Consider the following 22,650-nt stretch of genomic DNA (forward strand, 5'->3'; position numbering starts at 1 on the left):
CTAACTCCTGACCTCAGGTGGTCCGCCCGCCTTGGCCTCCCAAAGTACTGGGATTGCAGGCATGAGCCACCACGCCTGGCTGAAGACAACTTTCTTTACCAGTTCTGACCTTGTAGCAGAGCATAACGACTTGTGCTACTTTTAAAACTACCAGAAAACAGTGTATGATAAACATTCTTTTAAGGAAATAAACTTAAAACATTCCATTATTCAAAAACCACAACTATACTACTGGCTGGGCACAGTGGCTCACGCCTGTAATCCCAGCACTTTGGAAGACCGAGGCGGGCAGATCACCTGAGGTCAGGAGTTCCAGACCAGCCTGGCCAACATGGCAAAACCCTGTCTCTACTAAAAAATACAAAAATTAGCCAGGCCTGGTGGCATGCGCCTGTAATCCCAGCTACTTGGGAAGCTGAGGCAGGAGAATTGCTTAAACCTGAGAGACTGAGGTTGCAGTGAGCCAAGATCATGCCACTGCACTCAAGCCTGGGTAACAGAGCAAGACTTTGTCTCAAAAAAAAAAAAAAAAAAAAAAAAGGCCAGGGGCAGTGGCTCACCCCTGTAATCCCAGCACTTTGGGAGGCCAAGGTGGGTGGATCACCTGAGGTCAGGAGTTTGAGACCAGCCTGGCCAACATGGTGAAACCCCGTATCTACTTAAAATACAAAAAATTAGCTGGGCGTAGTGGTACGCACCTGTAATCCCAGCTACTAGGGAGGCTGAGGCAGGAGAATAGCTTGAACCCGGGAGGCGGAGGTTGCAGTGAGCCCAGATCGTGCCATTGCACTCCAGACTGGGGGAAAAGAGTGAGACTTCGTCTCAAAAAACAAAAACAAAAACAAAAAAACACCACGGAGTTTTTTTTTAAAAACCAAACCCAGGCAAAGCTGTGGAGAAACTGGAAATCTTGTGTATTGCTGGTGGAAATATAAAATGGTATAGCCAGTATGGAAGACAGCAGAATTGTTCCTCAAAAAACTAAAGCATATGGCGGGGCGTGATGGCTCACGCCTGTAATCCCAGCATGATATTGTTGAGTGCCTACTGTTTCTGGTCCGTTGGAGGCCAAGGCAGGCAGATAGCTTGAGCCAGGTGTTCAGGACTAGCCTGGGCAACGTGGCGAAACACTGTCTCTAATAAAAATACAAAAAATTAGCCAGGTGTGGTGGTGGGCACCTGTAGTCCCAGCTACTCAGGAGGCTGAGGTGGGAGGATCACTTGAGCACAGGAGGTGGAGGTTGCAGTGAGCCATGACTACACCACTATACTCTAGCCTGGTTGACAGAGTGAGACCCTATCTCAAAAAAAAAAAAAGAAAAATTAAAGCATATGATCCACTATGATCTAATAATCCCACTTCTGGTGATGTATGCAAAAGAAATGAAAGCAGGGATTTACTCAGATTTGTACACCAGTGCTCACAGCAGCACTGGTCACAATAGCCAAAAGGTAGAAACAGCACCAGTGTCACCATCAACAGATACGTAGACAAAAAAAACGTGGAAATGTGGTGTGTACATACAATGGAATATTATTCAGCCTTCTTTTTTTTTTTTTTTTTTGGGGGGGGAGACAGAGTCTCTCTCTGTTGCCAGGCTGGAGTTTAGTGGTGTGATCTCGGCACAAGCTCCACCTCCTGGACTCAGGGGTGATTATCCTGACTCAGCCTCCCGAGTAGGTGGGACTGCAGGTATGGGCCACCACACCCAGCTAATTTTCATATTTTTAGTAGAGACGGGGTTTCACCATGTTGGCCAGGCTGGTCTCGAACTCCTGACCTTGTGATCCGCCTGTCTTGGCCTCCCAAAGTGCTAGGATTACAGGCATGAGCCACCGGGCCCAGCCTATTCAGCCTTTAAAAGGAATGAAATTCTACTACATGCTACAACATGAATGAACCTTAAAAATATAATGCCAAGTGTAATAAGTCAGAAACAAAAAGACAAATATTGTATGATTCCAATTATACAAGGCACCTGAAGCAGAGTAGTCAAATTCATAGAGACAGAAAATAGAACAGTGGTTTCTCAGGGACTAAAGAAGAGGGGGCAATGAGAAGTTATTATTTAATAGGTAGGGAGTTTCGGTTAGGGATGATGAAAAAGTTCTGGAGACGGACAGTGATGATGTACTTTTGTGGATGTACTTTTGTGAATATACTTAACGCCACTGAATTATACACTTAAAAGTGGTTAAATTTTCCCCAGGTGCAGTGGCTCACACCTATAATCCTAGCATTTTGTGAGGCCAAGGTGGGCAGATCACTTCAGCTCAGGAGTTCGAGGCCAGCCTGAGAAACAGGGCAAAACCCTGTCCTCATTTAAAAAAAAGCAAAATGATAAATTTTATATTGTGTGTATTTCACCCATTTTTTTTTTTTTAAAACCCTGAGGCCGGGCACAGTGGCTCATGCCTGTAAGCCCAGCATTTTGGGAGGCCGAAGCAGGTGGATCATGAGGTCAGGAGATTGAGACCATCCTGGCTAACACAGTGAAATCCCATCTCTACTAAAAACACACACACACACACACAAAATTAACTGGGCGTGGTGGTGGGCGCCTGTAGTCCCAGCTACTCGGGAGGCTGAGGCAGGAGAATGGCGCGAGCCCAGGAGGCAGAGCTTGCAGTGAGCCAAGATTGTGCCACTGCACTCCAGCCTGGGTGACAGAGCGAGACTCTGTCTCAAAAAAAAAAAAAAAAAGAAAAAACCCTGAGTCCCAGCTACTCAGAAGGCTAAGGCAGGAGAATCACTTGAACCTGGGAGGTGGAGGTTGCAGCAAGCCGAGATCACACCACTGCACTCCAGCCTGGGCAACAGAGTGAGACTCCACCTCAAAAACAAAACAAAATAAAAAACCTGAAGCCAAATAAACTTGTCCATTATGAACTTACAGGCCCTCTGTGCCTCCAACTCACCTTTTTCTACGCTTCCTACCTCCCTGTAGTGTTCAAAAATCTGTTTTATTGTACACCCTCTTCTCTCATCTTCACTTTCAGATACTTCAAACATCTGACCTCATGGTTGGTTTTTTTTGAGACGTCTTGCTCTGTCACCCAGGCTGGAGTGCAGTGGTGCAATCTCGGCTCACTGCAACCTCCACCTCTCAGGCTCAAGCAATCCTCTAGCCTCAGTCTCTCGAGTAGCTGGGACTACAGGCATGCACCGCCACGCCCGACTAATTTTTACATTTTTTGTAGAGATGGGGTTTTACCATGTTGCCCAGACTGGTCTCTAACTCAAGCGATCTGCCCGTCTCAGCCTCCCCAACTGTTGGGATTACAGGCGTGAGCCACTGCACCTGGCAGCCTCACAATTCTTCAGCCTGAAGTTACACCTCTCAGCCACAGCTTGACCTTTCACTTCCCACCACAACCTCACTCCTGGATCTGCAGCTCCACCATCACACAGAAGAAAAGGCCTGACTCTGGTCTACAACTTGACTCAAGCCTCTACCACATTCACAATGATGATGTCACCTCCTACTATCTCCACCCTCACTTACTTCAATGCAGCCACTCTGGCCCTCTTGCAGCTCATAGAACACATCAAGCACATCCAGCTTCAAACACTTTGTATTTAAGTTCCTTCAGTCTAATATGCCTTCCCCACCCTATCCAAAATACCCAGAGGGCCTGCTCCCTCACTTCATTTAGAGCTGCCAACTCAAATGTCACCTAATCAGAGAGGTCTTCCCTAACTTTACCTTAGTAAACATACCCCTCCTTCATCAATGTCTACTTTTCCCTAATATATTTCCATGCCTTAATGACAATGGCAAACAAGGTATAAATCTTCAAAATAACACTTATCACCACCCAACATATTATATAGTAGGCTCTCCATATCTGTGTGTTCTGTATCTGTGGGTTCCACATCTGTGAATTCAACCAACTATGAATCGAAAATATTGGATGCGGGGCCAGGCGTGGTGGTGCGTGCCTGTAATTCCAGCTACTCTGAAGGCTGAGGCAGGAGAATCGCTTGAACCAGGGAAGTGGAAGTTGCAGTGAGCTGAGATCGCGCCATTGCACTCCAGCCTGGGCAACAAAGTGACACTCCATTTCAAAAAATTAAAGAAAAAAAAGAAATATTGGATCGGGTAATGGTTCTGTTGTGCCTGTACTAAACATATACAGACTTTTTTCTATTGTCATTATTCCCTAAATAATACAATAACACCTATTCACAAGGCATTTACATTGTATTAGGTATTATAATTTTTTTTCATTTTCCAGGTTACCATTGAGATAATTTTTGTTTTTTGAGACACAGTCTCACTCTGTTGCCCAGGCTGAAGTGCAGTGGTAGGATCTAGGCTCACTGCAGCCTCGACCTCCTGGGCTCAAGCACAAGCAATCCTCCCACTTCAGCCTCCCAAGTAGGTGGAACTGCAGGCATTCGCCACCATGCCTGGCTAATTACAGGTGTGAGCCACTGTACTCAGCTTGCATATAGTTTAAATATTAAAAAGAGTAATTAAGTTTTTACTCAGAAGAGGTAAGAAGTTTGATTGAGATCAAAGACACAGGTAAAGGGTTTAGCTCTTACAAGAGTAGCAATCTTTCTGCTTAGAAACTAGAGGACTGGAAGAGAGGATATATCAAGGAATTTTTAGGCAAAGAGGAAGAAGCTGTAGGATTTCTTTTCTCCTTCTCTTTCTCTCCCCCTCCCCTCCAACAGGGTCATACTCTGTTGCCCAGACTGGAATGCAGTGGTCCAATTATAGCTCACTGCAACTTTGAATTCCTGGGCTCATGAAATCTTCCTGCCTCAGCTTCCTGAGTAGCCAATATTACAGGTGTGTGTCACCACACCCAGCTAAGTGTAGGATTTCTTATCTTACTTTTTTTAATAATGTAGGGATTGAGGTTATCTATTCGGCATATAGTTAATTAGTGGTGAGGTTGGGATCCTGGGAGAAGAAAGTATTTAGGAAAAACATTGTAGGGCAGTTACCAAATTCACCAAATATTTACTGAGCACCTGCATTGTGCCAGGCACTCTCATAGACAAGATCAGTGTTCTCGTGGAGCTAATCACTGGAGTGAACAAGAACAATACCAAATTGTAACGTGATATGAAAAGAATTAAAATATGGCAGTTGATAGTGACTGGTTATCTTCTTCTGAGGAGGTGACATTAAGATCTGAAAGACAAGAATTTAGCCAAGCTAAAAGAAAATCAAGCTATGTAAGTTTAAACCTCGCTGGGCATGGTGGCTCACGCCTCTAATCCTAGCACTTTGGGAGGCCGAGGCGGGCGGATCCCGCGAGGTCAGGAGTTTGAGACCAGCCCCGCCAACATGGTGAAACCCCGTCTCTACTAAAAATACAAAAATCGGCCGAGCATGATGGCACATGCCTATAATCCCAGCTACTCAGGAAACTGAGGCAGGAGAATCACTTGAATCTGGGAGGTGGAGGTTGCAATGAGCCGAGATCACACCACTGCACTCCAGCCTGGGCGCTGCAGCAAGACTCTGGCTCAAAAAAAGTTTAAACCTCAAGGTGGAAATGAGCTGATTGTGTTTGAGGAGTGGAAAGAATTCCAGTGTTTCTACAATAAGGTGGATGAGGACCATAGTGTCATGAGATGAGATTAAAGAAGTTGACCAGGCACTGTAGCTCCTATCTGTAATCCCAGCACTTTGGGAGGCCAAGGCAGGAGGATCGCTTGAGGCTAGGAGTTTGAAAACAGTCTGAGCAACATAGTGAGGCACCATCTCTTAAAAGAAATTTCAGATTGAAGAAGTAGGCAGAGCCAGGCCACGTAGTGTTCTGTGGCTGTGGTAAGGAGTTTAGACTCAAAGTCTTGTGAGTTTTTTTTGTTTGCTTTTTGTTTTGTTTTGGTTTTTTTTGAGACAGAGTTTCGCTCTTGTTGCCCAGGCTGGAATGCAATGCCGCGATCTCAGCTTACTGCAAACTTCACCCCCCAGGTTCAAGTGATTCTTCTGCCTCAGCCTCTCAAGTATCTGGGATTACAGGTGCCTGCCACCATGCCCAGCTAATTTTTTGTATTATTAGTAGAGATCAAGTTTCATCATGTTGGCCAGCTGGTCTCCAACTCCAGACCTCAGGTGATCCACCTGCCTTGGCCTCCCAAAGTGCTGGGATTACAGGCGTGAGCCACAGCACCCGGCATCTTCTGAGTTTTTAAGCATAAAAGTGGTATGATATGATATATGCCTTAGAGTCCTCTGTTTTATTGAAGATGAATTATAGGTGCAGAGTGGAAGCACAAAAGTCAATTAAGAGGCTGTTGCAACTAACCAGACCAGAGACGATGGTGGAGAAATTTAATATGATTGCTGAGCAATAGTAAAGGCCTAGTTTGAGATAAGCTAGCATGACATGGCAGGCAGTATGAATTTAGCTAGCATAACCTTTTAGGTGAACATGAGAAATTTGACACTGGTAATTGAAATAACTGTCTATGAGATGCAGGATTGATAAAGGGGATGCATCAAGGCACTGGAGGCCATTATATACTGAATACATATTTACCGAGCATCTACTAATATACCAAGAACTCTGCTAGCTGCTAGGGTTACAACAGTGAACAAAAACAGAGGTCCATTTCTCATGGAGTTGATATTCTAATGAGGACAGAGAAGATAAACAATAAATATATAGTCATCTGTGGTATCTGGGGGGAATTGTTTCCAGAACCCTTGCAGATACCAAAATCCAGAAATGCTCAAGTTCCTGATATAAAATTGTATGGTCTTTGCATACAACCTATGCATACCTTCTTGTATACTTTAAATCACCCCTTGCTAGGTGAGCATGGTGGCTCACACCTGTAATCCCATCAGGAGGCTGAGGCAGGAGGATCACTTGAGCCCAGAAGTGATCGCATCACTGGACTCCAGCCTGAGTGACAGACTGAGACCCCATTTTCTTAAAAAAAAAATTATCTCAGCCAGGCGCGGTGGCTCATGCCTGTAATCCCAGCAATTTGGGAGGCCAAGGCAGGCAGATCACCCGAGGTCAGGAGTTCGAGACCAGCCTGGCCAACATGGTAAAACCCCATCTCTACTAAAAATACAAAAATTAGTGGAGCATAGTGGTGGGTGCCTGTAATCCCAGCTACTTGGGAGACTGAGGCAGGAGAATCACTTGAAACCGGGAGGCGGAGGTTGCAGTGAGCCGAGATCACGCCACAGCACTCCAGCCTGGGTGACAGAGCATGAGACTCTGTCTTTAAAAAAAAAAAAAAAAAAAAAGGCCCAGCATGGTGACCCATGCCTGTAATCCCACCCAGCACTTTGGGAGACTGAGGCGGGCAGATCACCTGAGGTCAGCAGTTCGAGACCAGCCTGGTCAACATGGTGAAACCCTGTCTCTATTAAAAATACAAAAATTAGCTGGGCGAGGTGGCACACGCCTGTAGTCCCAGCTACTCGAGAGGCTGAGGCAGGGGAATCGCTTGAAAATGGGAGGCAGAGGTTGCAGTGAGCCAAGATGGCGCCACTGCACTCCAGCCTGTGACAGAGCAAGACTCCGTTTCAAAAAAACAAAAATAAAAATAATTGGGCATTAATTGATCCATAGGAGATTTGAACCAGGATATATGGTTACCCTAACTATAACTCCAGTGCTTAAGGAAGTGATGGCTGCAGCTATATTACATATGGGTTTAATAAATGAAATAGCTGAAATATTTAGATTTTATCACCTCCTCTTTACTCTTCACTCCATTGCAAGCTGATTTTCAGCCATAAACAGCCTCCTAAAATGGCCCCTCCTGGGATCATCAATGAATTCCTAACTGTCAAATCCAAAACAGTTTCTTCAGTTTTCAACTAAACTGTCTAAAGAGCTTTCAACACTACTGATCCTCCTCTCTGCTTCTGTTCTTAACTCTGTAGGAAACATAATCCTCAATAACAGACTATCTTCAAACAAGACCTAGCATCCACCCCACTCCCACTCCCTACCTCATAGGTTAACTAAAAGATTCATAATCTGCTGGGAGCAGTGGCTCATGCCTGTAATCCCAGCACTTTGGAAGGCCGAGATGGGCAGATCACTTGAGGTCAGGAGTTCAAGACCAGCCTGGCCAACATGGTGAAACCCCGTCTCTACTAAAAATACAAAAAAATTAGCTGGGCACTGTGGCATGTGCCTGTAATCCCAGCTACTCAGGAGGCTGAGGCAGGAGAATTGCTCGAACCCAGGAGGCGGAGGTTGCAGTGAGCCAAGATTGCACCACTGCACTCCAGCCTGGGCAACACAGCAAGACTCCACCTCAAAAAAAAAAAAAAAGATTTATACTCTAACCAATATACAAGTAATTAAAAATACAAAATTGGACACTTACCTAAGAATGATCGCCCCCATTTCAGTCTTTTAGGAAAACAGATGGCATTACTTATTTTTTAAAAGTGACGTTTTCATGGAAGACTTTTTCCAGTTAAAACATACACTACAAAAAAGGTTGAAGACAAAAGTATTAATCTAAACGAGCTAAATTAAGTCAGGTAAATTTTATTACTTATACATGTAAACACTTGTTAATGCTACACATTTTAAAATATGTAGGTTGAAGATCTAATCAGACTGAAGATCTTTGCTCTCAGATTTTGGCCATTTTCTTATTGGATTGGCTTTTTCTAATTAATTAGTAGGCTTTATATATTCAGGACCAGGACAGACAACATAATTTGCAGAGTACAGTGCAAAATAAAAAACGTGAGGCCTTTTCACCAAGATGGCACCAAAGAGAAAAAGGAAGCCCCTGCCTCTCCCAAAGCCAAAACAAAGGCTTTAAAAGCCAAAAACACACTGCTGAAAGATATCTGCATGCTACCCACCTTCAGGCTGCCCCAAGACACTGCAGCCAAAATATCCTAGGAAGAGCACTCCCAAGAAAAACAGGCTTAATCCTGACCAATGAGAAGACGGAAGACCACACCACACTTACATTAGTTGTGTATGTCAAAGCCAACAAGCGCCAGATCAAACAAGCTGTGAAGAAGCTCTAGGACACTGACATGGCCAAGGTCAACACCCGGATCGAGTCTGACAGAGAGAAGGCATATGTTCAACAGATTCCTGACTATGATGCTTTGAATGTTGCCAACAAAACTGGAATAACCTAAACTGAGTTCAGCTGGCAAATTCCAAATATAAATTTTTCACCATAAAAACATTTTAAAATAAGTAAATAAAAATGTTGGGCTACTTTATCAAAAATTAGGAATTTCAAGACGGTGACAGCTTACCAATAAACTAAGCACAGGGACCATCTAAATGAGGGGTCCTGCGTGACTGCACAGATTGCACACCCATGAAGCCAGCCCTGGTCAGGACACTAATTCCCTATGACATATACTACAATTATTTTTCCCAAAACATGTGGCATGTTTTCACTTTCTTTAAGGTGTCTTTCGATGAATTTTTTAAATGAGAGGAACATTATAAAACAAATTTCAGAACAATTTCAAAGTACATAAAGCTGATTGTTTTTCCAAAAGTAAGAAAATTGGTGAACTCAAAAATAACAAACTTGTTTATTCAGGATGTTGATAGTGGGGGAAGCTATGCATGTGTGGGTACGGTTATGACTGTGTAGGGTAATGGATATATGTGAAAACTCTCTGTACCCCTGCTCAATTTTGCTGTGAACCTAAAACTACTCCTAAAAATAAAATTCAGGGCCAGGAATGGAGACATGTGCCTGTGATCCAGTTACTCAGAGGCCAAGGTGGAAAGATCACTTGAATCCAGAAGGCTCAGGCTACAGTGAACCAAGATCGCACCAATGCACTCCAGCCTGGGCAACAGAAATAGACCCGTCTCAAAAAAAAAGAAAAAGAAAAAAAATCCTATATACTCTATGGAAAGATTTTCTGTGTAAATCTCTATTCTTAAGTGAAAAACACACTGTGCAAGGGGGAAGGTGGGAATACCAATTTGCAAAATAACAGTTATAATATGCTACCTTTGAGATTGGTGGATTTTAGGGTAAAGATAGAAAGAAACAAGAATCTGCAGTTATTTATTTATTTATTTATCTTGTTTTTCTTTTTGTTTTTGAGACAGTCTTACTCTGTTGCCCAAGCTGGAGTGTGGTGGCACAATAGTGGCTCACTGCACCCTAGAACTCCCCGGCCTCAGGTGATCCTCCACCTCAGCCTCCCAGGTAGCTGGGACTACAGACGTGCACCACCACGCCCGGCTAATTTTTGTATTTTTTGTAGAGACAGGTTTCATCACGTTGCCCAGGCTGGTCTTGAACTCCTGGGATCAAGTGATCCGCCTGCCTTGGCCTCCCAAAGTTCTGAGATTACATGCCCAAGCCACTGTACCTGGCCAGAATCTGTGCAACGGCATGATCTCGGCTCCTGCAACCTCCGCCTCCCGGGTTCAAGCAATTCTTCTGTCTCAGCCTCCCAAGTAGCTGGGATTACAGGCATGCGCCACCAGGCCCAGCTAATTTTTGTATTTTTAGTAGAGATGGGGTTTCACCATGTTGGTCAGGCTGGTCTCGAACTCCTGACCTCGTGATCCACCCACGTCGGCCTCCCAAAGTACTGAGATTACAGGCATGAGCCACTGGGCCTGGCCCAAAATCTGTATTTTTATTGTCTTTATTTATATAAAGAAATTCTAGAAAGTTACATGAGAAACTGAACAATAGTTTCCTGGGTGGGGTGCAGTGTTGGAGGAATGGTGTGAATAGAAACAAGGTAGCTGAGGGATATAGGTGGGAAAGACTTTCCACTTGTTTTTGTATTTAAAAGTATTTCTAACTCCAGGATAATCCATTACTACAATACATAGATTAGTAAATGAATGAACCAAAATAGGGCCTAAATACTATCAACACAAACACACAATAACAGGACCTATTCTTTTACCATCTCTGGAACTAAGACCTTAGCACTGCCCACCTCACTGAAGTCATCAACCCAAGATCTCTAACACTAGTCCTCTTGGAAAAAGATATTTTCTCCATAATTCCATGTTGCTTCTCTCAGGGTCCGGGTCAACTTTTTCTCCCCTAGCTATACAAAGCCTCATGTCTCCTCTGAACAAAAGCCTCACCAAGCCAGGCACAGAGATGTAAGCCTGTAATCCAGTTACTTGGGAGGCCAGAGGATCACTTGAGCCCATAAGTTCAAGACCAGCCTGGGCAACATGGCGAAACCCAATCTCTACTAAAAATACAAAAATTAGCCGGGCATGGTGGCATATGCCTATAATCCCAGCTACTCGGGAGGCTGAAGCTATGCTGTTCCAACACCTTCCAAATCTGTCTCTCTGCCTCAAATCTTACTTTTTTTTTTTTTTTTTTGAGACAGAGTCTCGCTCTGTCACCCAGGCTGGAGTGCAGTGGCGCGATCTTGACTCACTACGACCTCCACCTCCCGGGTTCAAGCAATTCTCTTGCCTCAGCCTCGCAGGAGGCTGGGATTATAGGTGCCTGCTACCACATCCGGCTAATTTTTTTTGTATATTTAGTAGAGATGGGGTATCACCATATTGGCCAGGCTGGTCTTGAACTCCTGACCTTGTGATCTGCCCACCTCAGCTTCCCAGAGTCAAATCTTACCTCTCTACAATTAATCCACACCAGATCAACCAGAATGTACCTTGTACAGCATAAATCCTATCACTGGAGTGATCTGCTTAAAACCTTCCAAAGGCTTCCTGCTGTTAACCCTACCTGTGTTACAACTATGAACTACTAAGACCCTACATGATATTAAAAATGACCTACCCTATATGATCTGGTATCTGTCTACAACTAACCTCATCTTTTTTCTTTTCTTGTTTTTTTGTCTGTTTTTGAGACAGGGTCTTGCTCTGTCACCCAGCCTGTTGTGCAGCGGCATGATCACAGTTCACTGCAGCCTCAACCTCCTAGGCTCTAGGGATCCTCCCACCTCAGCCTCCCTAGTAGCTGAGACTATAGGCATGTGCCACCACGCCTGCCTAATTTTTGTTATTTTTTGCAGAGATAGGGTTTTGCCATGTTGCCCAGGCTGGTCTCAAACTCCTGTGCTCAAGCGATCCACCCACTTCGGCCTCTAAAAGTGCTGGGATTACAGGCATAAGCCACCATGCCAGGCTCTGACCTCATCTGCTTTCCTCTTCATTCAACTACTCTCTAGCCTTACTGGTATATTTTCTCTTCCTCACACTTTGTTCCTATTTAGGTCTCTTGTACATGCTGTTCTTTCAGCTTGCAATGTGCTGCCTCCAGGTCTTCTGCCACTTCATAACATTTATGTTTTAACTCAAAGTTACCTCTTCTAAGAGGCATTCTACACAGTCTCACAGTTAAGATAGCAACCTAGGTCATTATCTACCACATTACTTTATCATCTTTATAATATTTATTAATACTCACAATTCTCATTTATTAATATAAATGTTTCTTCTACTGGAGAATAGAAAAGTCTTGAGAATAACTTTTAACCCATGACACTTTTTTTTTTTTAACAGAGTCTTTGTCACCCAAAGATTGCAGTGGTGCAATCATGGCTCACTGCAGCCTTGACCTCCTGGGCTCTAGGGATCCTCCCACTTCAGCCTCTTGAGTAGCTGGGACTACAGGCGTGTGCCACCACACCCAGCTTTTTTTTTTTTTGTAGGGATGGAGTCTACTATGTGGTCCAGGCTGGTCTCAAACTCCAGGGCTCAAGCAATCCTCCCACCTCAGGCTCTGAAAGTGCTGGCATTACAGGCTTGAGCCACTGCACCCAGCTACAACTCTATTATTATTATTATTTTTGAGATGGAGTCTCACTCTGTCACCCACGCTGGAGTGCAGTGGTGCGATCTTGGCTCACTGCAACCTCTATCTTCCAGGTTCAAGTAATTCTACTGCCTCAGTCTCCTGAGTACCTGGGATTACAGGTGTGCGCCACCACGCCCAGCTAATTTTCATAGTTTTAGTAGAGATGGGGTTTCGCCCTGTTGGCCAGGCTGGTCTCGGACCTCCTGACCTCAGGTAATCTGCCCACCTAGGCATCCCAAAGTGCTGGGATTATAGGCGTGAGCCACCGTGCCCGGCCTATTTTTTAACTTCTCTATTAATTCTGAATTATTTCAAAATCACATACATATAAATTTCACACTAAAAAAGAATAGATTCAGGAAACATTTTTAAAAATCCCCCAAGTCCTCTTTCTTCTTACTCAATTGATTATGTAGGACGTAGCCTACTTATTACAGTAAGTTCAATAAAAGTTTACCTATTCTCAAACAGGTAATTAGGGGTAAGACTTCTAACAAAATTCTCTAGGCACAGTAAAAATGAGATGAGAAGTCAAAAAAGCAAGTAGAACACATACCCGTTATAATGAAATGAGGTGATATAGCCAGAGTATTATTTTTTAAATAACAATAATCTACACAGGAATGAGCAGTTGTACCATAGCAATTTGTATCAAATATCAGAGCCTCCCCATTTTATGTTCACTGTGTGCTTCTGGATCACGCCACAGCCATTATCAATGCATTAAATGGATAAAATTACCGATATTCAAAGTTGTAAGAATGACAGAATAGGTATGCTTATAGTTGAAAACAGTCACAGGCCAGGTGCAGTGGCTCATGCCTGTAATCCTAAAGCTTTGAGACGCTAAGGAAGGAGGACTGCTTGAGCACAGGAGTTGGAGGACAGCCTGGACAATGTAGCAGATCTCATCTCTAAAAAAAATAAAAAATAAAAAATTAGCCAGGCGCGGTGGCTCACACCTGTAATCCCAGCACTTTGGGAGGCCGAGGCAGGTGGATCAGGAGGTCAAGAGATCATCCTGGCCAACATGGTGAAATCCTGTCTCTACTAAAAATACAACAATTAGCTGGGAATGGTGGCGCGTGCTTGTAGTCCCAGCTACTAGGGAGGCTGAGGCAGGAGAATTGCTTGAACCCAGGAGGCGGAGGTTGCAGTGAGCAGAGATTGGGCCACCGCACTCCAGCCTGGTGACAGAGCAAGACTCTGTCTCAAAAAAAAAAAAAAAAAAGTTAAAGAAAAAAATTAGCTGGGTGTGTTGGTGCACACACGTAATCCTAGCCACTTGGGAGGCTGAGGTGGACGGATTACCTATGCATAGTTCAAGGCTGCAGTGAACTATGATGGTGCCACTGAACTCCAGCCTGGGCCAAGCAGCAAGATCTTGTTTCTAAAAACAAAAACAAAAAAGAAGAAAAAGAAAGAAGGAAAGAAGGGAATCAGGCACAGTGGCTCACGCCTATAATCTCACAAATTTGGGAGGTCGAGGCGGGTGGATCACTCGAGGTCAGGAGTTCAAGACCAGCCCGGCCAACACAGTGAAACCCCATCTCTACTAAAAATACAAAAAAAATATCCAGGCATGGTGGCGGGCGCCTATAATCCCACTTACTCGGGAGGCTGAGGCAGAAGAACTGCTTGAACCCAGGAGGTGGAGGTTGCAGTGAGCCGAGATCACACCACTGCACTCCAGCCTGTGTGACAGAGACTCCATCTCAAAAAAAAAAAAAAAAAAAAAGAAAGAAAGAAAAGGGAAGGGGGAAAGTAGAAAGGGGAAAGTAAAGAGTGGCGGAGGAAAGGAGGGAAACAGGGCAAGAGGGAGGGATTCTCATCTCTATTGAGATATTACAAGTTGCCTTGCCTGTGGAAAACTCCATTGTTAATTTGTGAGGGAAAAAAAAAAGAGAGAAAAGGGCAAATAATGTTAGTACTGTTATTTTTAAAAAAAGTTTTGACCTTCCAGAGCTCAGGGACCTCTCAGGGTTCCCATACTGTATTTTGAGTACTAATCCTGCTCTATTCTGTGGTCCACAATACCCTAGATAGGATCTATATCTGTCATTTGTATTTACCCCAACATATCAGAATTATCTGTTCATTTGCCAGTCTCTCTTGAAGTTTCTTAAAACTAAAACCATGAGCCATGAACCTTCTTCAACTTTGCACCCCCAGTGCCTCATACAGCACACAATACATATCCTCTCAAAAATGTTCCATGAATAAATGATGGATATAGGAAAATATTCACACACTCTAATATATTAATATAAAGGTGTATGTGAATAAAGCAGAGTTTCCCATGGCCAACTCTTTAGCTAAAAGAAATGTACAAAAGAAAAATCTTATGATAAATTGACAGCAATGCCAGAAGTAGAATAAAAGATATAGTCAAACCTGGTATGACCACATTAGATCAGAACTTTTCAGAAAGTTCAGCCCTGAGGGAACAAGGAAAGCAGATCCTAAAGGGCATCTTAAACTGTAAACAAACAACCACTGGTCCAGTCTTCCACCAGAATAAAAAGTATCCACCTCTGCAAGCAGACAATTAAACAACTTTTTAAAAAGGTTGGGAACGGAGGTGGTGTCAAAGCAGGGAGAGTTCCAGAGACTGGATGACTAAGAAAGAACATAAATAAGTATCCTCACCTTATGAAACTTACGTATATTTTAAATTTTGTCAAATTAAAATATGAGAAAACATATTTTCCTGTCTTTATTTGCATTAGTTTCTAAATCAATGCCTCTTTCCATTTCTATGAATGACCCCTATCCTCCCAAACCAAGTAAACACCAACATGACAGCATTATTGAACACAGGACACACATTTGCCTCTCTTGCTTACTATTACACGTGGCCAGTACCTTGATGCTTAACAAATATATCTAGATTGTTCATTAATTGGATATCTGCAGCAGCACGTGGGCCAAGGGAAAAGAATTCCTTTTGCAGAAAAGTCCTGGGATGAGGCTGAGGCAAGGTGTCACACAAGCCAAGACATGAAAGAAGCTCTTGGAAGAGGCTCAGGTGTGGAGGGAAAACTCTATGCTGAGTTTTACCACCAAGGCACTAGGGAAGTCACTGGAGCTGATGGCCTCCTTCTCTGGGCCTCTGTTCTCAAACACAACATGAAGCTCTAAAATGCTTAGGCTCTCTACCTTGATTTTCAGAAAGTCTCTGTGGCTTGTCTATCTAGGAAAGCTCCAGCCTCTCAGCTGAATGAATTTGACATTCCAAAGGTGTGAATTTTGACCAGAATCAATTCACTGGAGGCCCACATCAATACATAAAGCATACAATTATTGTTAGATAACTTACAAACAGGTTAATACTGTTACCACATATTCTAGATAAGAAAATAGGTATAGAAGCAACCTGACAGGCCAGGTGCAGTGGCTCACACTTATAATCCCAGCACTCTGGGAGGCTGAGGCAGAAGGATTGCTTGAGCCCAGGACAACATAGCAAGACTCCACCTCTACAAAAAATTTTTTAAAAAAAGAAGAAGAAGTAACCTCACAAATCACTTGGCCTCTTATAGAGAAAAAATACATGAATATTTTAGAAAAAAACAGGCCAGCCATGGTAGTTCATATCTATAATCCTAGCACTTTGGGAGGCCAAGGCAAGAGGATGGCTTGAGCCCAGGAGTTCAAGACCAGCCTGGGCAACAGAGCAAGAGCCCTTCTCTCCGAAAAAATTACAAATCAGCCAGGCGAGGTGGCACAAGCCTGTAGTCCCAGCAACTCAGAAGGCTGAGGTGGAAACATCACTTGTGCCCAAGAATGTTGAGGCTGCAGTGAGCCATGATCATGCCACTGCACTCAGCCTGAATAACAGAGACCTTGTCTCAAAAAAAACAAAAGAGCAAAAAGCCTGGAAACTATGGCTTTTAAATTAAGAGGACACAATGATGTTTTCATTCTGATTTGATATCCTTATCAACTCTTAAGAACAAAATCGCTGTAAAATAAGCTAAAATGTAAATCTGAATCACTAAATGCAAGACGCAATTGCTTAAGAATTCTTAATTTTACAATTTCTTTCCAAAGTATACTGTAAGCAGCCTTTAGAAAACTCAGTATGGCCGGGAACGGTGGCTCACACCTGTAATCCCAGCACTTTGGGAGGCCAAGGCGGGAGGATCACGAGGTCATGAGATCAAGACCATCCTGGCTAACATGGTGAAACCCCGTCTCTACTAAAAATACAAAAAAATTAGCCGGGCGTGGTGGCAGGTGCCCCAGTAGTAGTCCCAGCTACTCAGAAGGCTGAGGCAGGAGAATGGCATGAACCCGGGAGGCGGAGCTTGCAGTGAGCTGAGATCGTGCCACTGCACTCCCGCCTGGGTGACAGAGCGAGACTCCATTCAAAAAAAAAAAGAAAAAAAAAACTCAGTATTTGGCCAGGCATGGTGGCTCACGTCTGTAAACCCAACACTTTGGGAGGCAGAGGCAGGTGGATCACCTGAGGTCAGGAGTTAGAGACCAGCCTGGCCAATGTGACAAAACAGTCTCTGCTTAAAATAAAAAAATTAGCCGGGCATAGTGGCGCATGCCCGTAATCTCAGCTACTCGGGAGGCTGAGGCAGGAGAATTCCTTGAACCCGGGAGGTGGAGGTTGCAGAGAGCTGAGATCGTGACACTGCATTCCAGCTTGGGTGACAGAGCGAGACTCCATCTCAAAAACAAACAACAACAACAACAAAATCAGTATTTATTAAAAACAGAATTAGGGGTCGGGCACGGTGGCTCACGCCTGTAATCCAAGCATTTTGGGAGGCTGAGATCGGCAGATCACGAGGTCAGGAGATTGAGACCATCCTGGCTAACACGGTGAAACCCCCGTCTCCCCTAAAAATACAAAAAAATTAGCCAGGCGTGGTGGCACGCGCCTGTAGTCCCAGCTACTCAGGAGGATGAGGCAGGAGAATGGCATGAACCCGGGAGGCGGAGCTTGCAGTAAGCCAAGATCATGCCACTGCACTCCAGCCTGGGCAACAGAGACTGCCTCAAAAAAAAAAAAAAGAAAAAAAAAGCCGGCCATGGTGGTTCACGCCTGTAATCCCAGCACTTTGGGAGGCTGAGGCGGGTGGATCACGAGGTCAGGAGATCGAGACCATCCCAGCTAACACGGTGAAACCCCGTCTCTACTAAAACATACAAAAAATTAGCCGGGCGTAGTGACGGGCTCCTGTAGTCCCAGCTACTCCGGAGGCTGAGGCAGGAGAATGGCATGAACCCGGGAGGCGGAGCTTGCAGTGAGCCAAGATCGCGCCACAGCACTCCAGCCTGGGCCACAGAGCGAGACTCCGTCTCAAAAAAACAAAACAAACAAACAAAAAAAACAGATTTAGGATGTACATCTTCTGTTTTTGTTGTTGTTGTTGTTTTGTTTTGTTTTTTGAGACAGAGTCTCGCTCTGTCACCAGGCTGGAGTGCAGTGGCGCAATCTCGGCTCACTGCAACCTCTGCAACCCCGGTCCAAGCGATTCTCCTGCCTCAGCTTCCTGAGTAGCTGGGATTACAGGCATGCCCCACAATGCCGGGCTAATTTTTGTATTTTTAGTAGAGATGAGGTTTCACCACGTTGGCCAGGATGGTCTCAATCTCTTGACTTCGTGATCCTCCCACCTTGGCCTCCCAAAGTGCTGGGATTACAGGCATGAGCCACTGCACCCGGCCCCATCTTCCCATTTTTAAAGGATTCTTCCCCTTACAAAAAGAATCAGAACTTCCTTAATTAGATCAGCAGAGCAATAGTTTCTACAAGATTGAGAAAGCTGTGCTAATATAATTATACACATATCAGTGGTTTATTAAATCTTCAGTGATTTTCTCAGACTCTAAGAGAAATCGGCTGGGTGAGGTAGCTCACACCTGTAACCCAGCACTTTGGGAGGCCAAGGCAGGCAGATCACTTGAGGTCAAAAGTTCGAGACCAGCCTGGCCAACATGGCAAAACCTTGTATCAACTAAAAATACAAAAATTAGCCAGGTATGGTGATGCATGCCTGTAGTCCCAGCTACTCTGTAGGCTGAGGCAGGAGAATTGCTTGAACCCAGGAGGCAGAGGTTGTAGTGAGCTGAGATCCCACCACCGCATTCCAGCCTGGGAGACACTGTGAGACTCCATCTCAAAAAAAAAAAGATCACTGTTATATTATTCACCCACATGATAACTAAACATGCTCAGCAGAACAGGGAGTTCCAAGAGTGACATAGTTGTATGGACAATGCTAGAACTGAAGAGAGGAAGCTCTGAACCTCAAAGAAATTGAGGCCTGCTTATTCAGGATTGCTCCAGAAAAATCAGACTTGAAAAGAGACCAACGGAATGTAAACAGCTAGAATGGCCAGCCGCAAAATAAGCTTGTATTAGGAGGATAGTGAGAAAATAGAGATTTCTTGGATGGGAATCACCCTGGGAAATAAGTCAACTTGCCGATGGTGATATTGTACACAGCTGGACGTTGAAGAATACCACCCTTAAAATACAAGAAACTGGAATATTGCAGATTCTAGGCAGGGGATAAGAGGCTTACTCTCCATAATAAACTTGTATTTTTAAACTTTATAATATGTGCAAGCATTCCACAGCTCCTATAGCTTTTTGCAGTAGTGCACTCAAATACATAAATTATATGCATACATACAGATGTGTTAACTACTTTATAAATATGAGCCACTTATTACAGAAAATATATCAATTTGCCTTCATTGTTTCTGGTCACAATCTGTATCTTGGGATAATACAGGATATGAACCAAATGTTTCAAAGTCAAATCTAAATCTTATTTATCCAGGCCAGGTGCAGTGGCTCATGCCTATAACCCTAGCACTTTGGGAGGCCCAGGCAGGAGAATTGCTTAAACTCAGGAGTTTGAGACCAGCCTGGGCAACGTGGTGAAACCCCATCTCTACAAAACATAGAAAAATTAGCCAGGTGTGGTGGCACACACCTGTAATCCCAGCTACTCAGGAGGCTGAGGCAGAAGAATCACTTGAACATGGGAGGTGGAGGTTGCAGTGAGCCGAGATTGCGCCACTGCACTCCAGCATGGGCAACAGAGTGAAACTCTGTCTCAAAAAATAATAATAATAATAATAAAATAAACCTTATTTATCCATTACAGCACTGCTTGTAATGCCAATACACTATAAACTTTCTTAAAGTTTGTCAACAGAGGACTGGTTAGATGCACTATGGTATATCCACATAATGGAATGTTGTGCAGCTATAAAAAGAAAGAAAAGTCCAGGTGTGGTGGGAACAGTAGCTCACACCTATAATCCCAGCATTTTGGAAGGCCAAGGTGGGAGGATCACTTGAGTCCAGTAGTTCAAGACCAACCTGGGCAACATGACAGGATCTCATCTACACTAAAAATTTTAAAAATTAGCCAGGCATGGTGGTGGCACTTATACTCCCAGCTACTTGAGATGCTAAGGTGGAAGGATCGCTTTTGAGCTCAGGAGGTTGAGGCTGCAGTGAGCTATGATCATGTCATTGCACTCCAGCCTGGGGAAGACAGCAGGATCCTGTCTCAAAAAAAAAAAACGGTCTGGCTTCCAAGACGCCTTCTCTTACTAGTCCAGCTCACACTGACCTTGATCTCCTCATAAATTCGAGGGTTTTTTTTAAAAACACAATTAAGCACTACATCACATGTTGCCTTTAGTGCTGATTATTTTTATTATATATGTCATATTCTCTCAATCAGACTGAGAGCTAGGAAAAGATATATTTATTTTCTCCCTATGACATATGGTATTTGAATTCCAAAATTAACAGAGCTTTTTATCCACTGCTCAGCAAGTTCCAAAATTTCATTTTACCATTTCTTTTTCTAACTATAAAACTTACGACGGAACCCCATGTCCCATCCAAGAAATTAAAGGGGGGAAATATATTATGTATTGACAACAGTCAAAATCTCAGTTAAAAGAAGTTCAAAAAACAACCTCTCATGTAATATGTAAACCTATAAAACATTTAGAAGGCCGGGTGCAGTGGCATACACCTGTAACCTCAGCACTTTGGGAGGCCAAGGCAGGAAGATCATTTGAGCCCAGGAGTTCAAGACTAGCCTGGGCAACAAGGCGAGTTGTTCTACAACTCTACAAAGTAGTGTGTCTCTACAAAGAAAAATACAGAGCCAGGTGTGGGAATGCACACCTGTAGTCCCAGCTACTCAAGAGGCTGAGGTGGAGTGGGGGTCACTTGAGCCTGGGAGGCAGAGGTAACAGTGAGATGAGAACATGCCACTGCACTCTAGCATGGACAACAAGCAAGACTCTGTCTCAAAACAAAAAAAAAAATTAGAAAATCTAGGCCCTCTCTCTCTCTCTCCTCTCTGTCTCTCTCTCTCTCTATATATATACACACACACACACTATAGATAATAAGTTTTATATATGAATATAAAATATGTTTTATATGTGAATATATTAGACTATATAATATATACTAATACATTTTATATATTTAAAAGTATTTATTTCTGCTGTTTAAAGGGAAAATCTAGTTGATCTTCAGTTTGGCAATGAGTTTTTATACAACACCAAAAAGCAAGACCTATGGAAAAAAAAATGGGTAAGCTGGTCTTTATTAAAACTTACAACTTCTGGCCAGGCACAGTGGCTCATGCCTATAATCTCAGCCGAGGCGGGCGGATCATCTGGGGTCAGGAGTTCAAGATCATCCTGGCCAACATGGTGAAACCCCATCTCTACTAAAAATGCAAAAAAAATTAGCCGGGCATGGTGGTGCACACCTGTAATCCCAGCTACTCCGGAAGCTGAGGCAGGAGAATCGTTTGAACCCGGGAGGGGGAGACCACAGTGAGCCGAGACTGCGCCACTGCACTCCAGCCTGGGAGACAGAGTGAGATTCTGTCTCAAAAAAAACTTACAACTTCTGTGAAAGATACGATTAAGAAAATTAAGCCGGGCGCGGTGGCTCACCACACTTTGAGAGGCCCAGCACTTTGAGAGGCCGAGGCAGGCGGATCACTTGAGGTCAGGAGTTCAAGACCAGCCTGGCCAACATGGTGAAACCCCGTCTCTACTAAAAATACAAAAATTAGCTGGGCATGGTGGCAGGCACCTGTAATTCCAGCTACTCGGGAGGCTGAGGCAGGAGAATCGCTTGAACCCGGGAGGCAGAGATTGCAGGGAGCCAAGATTGCACCATTGCACTCCAGCCTGGGGGATAAGAGCGAGACTTTGTCTCAAAAAAAAAAAAAAAAAGAAAGAAAATTAAAAGCCAGATTTTTCACTATTGGAGTAAGAGTTTACAGCAGTTAAACAAGAAGAGGAAGCAAGAATGAACTGGAGTTAGAAACATCAGTATAAACTAATGTTTAGCTTAACACAGACATAGTTAAATATGGATAAATTTATAGACATATCTATACAGCATTCACATATATTTCCTTGTTCTATCAGCTGAGAGAGCTTAGAAGCAGATACCCCAGTAGTAAAGAATGCACATTATGTTCAGCTCTTAGTTTCTAACACTCTTCTCCAATAAAAGGGACCAGTTCCCTTGGAGAAATGACTGATCCTAGGATGAGGTAAGAAATACACAAAGTAAGCCTTGAATATCTTGTAGTAATGTAACTAAAAAAGTGCTCAAACACACACACACACACACGAACACACACACACACACACACAATGATAGGAAATCGTGAAAGGGACCAGGGCAAACTGAAAGAGCTCCCAATGGCCAAAGCTAGAATATTTTGAGCAACAAAGTAATAAAGTATTGGATTATAAACCAAAGTACAAAATAAATATCTACAAGTCTACACTGATATAAGTAAATGATTAAACAAATAAATGGGAGGGCAGAATAAATCTCCCACACAGAATTCCAAATAATTCGTGTA

At 43.7% G+C, this 22,650-nt stretch overlaps 1 protein-coding gene across 8 annotated transcripts in view; it reads right to left on the minus strand.

Moving 5' to 3' along the window:
* Positions 1–22,650, minus strand: part of PIK3CB (phosphatidylinositol-4,5-bisphosphate 3-kinase catalytic subunit beta) — a 184,203-nt gene that overhangs the window by 136,946 nt on the left and 24,607 nt on the right. For 5 of the 8 annotated variants that reach the window (XR_010125764.1, XM_054482055.2, XM_063662211.1 and 2 more), the window contains exon 2: positions 8,327–8,431. The exons of the other annotated variants lie outside the window; for them this stretch is intronic. The gene's annotated coding sequence lies outside the window, so the exon portion shown is untranslated. The remainder of the gene's footprint in view (positions 1–8,326; positions 8,432–22,650) is intronic. 8 annotated transcript variants of the gene reach the window in all.

The sequence above is a fragment of the Pongo pygmaeus genome, chromosome 2 (genome assembly GCF_028885625.2).
Source record: "Pongo pygmaeus isolate AG05252 chromosome 2, NHGRI_mPonPyg2-v2.0_pri, whole genome shotgun sequence".
NCBI lineage: Eukaryota > Metazoa > Chordata > Mammalia > Primates > Hominidae > Pongo > Pongo pygmaeus.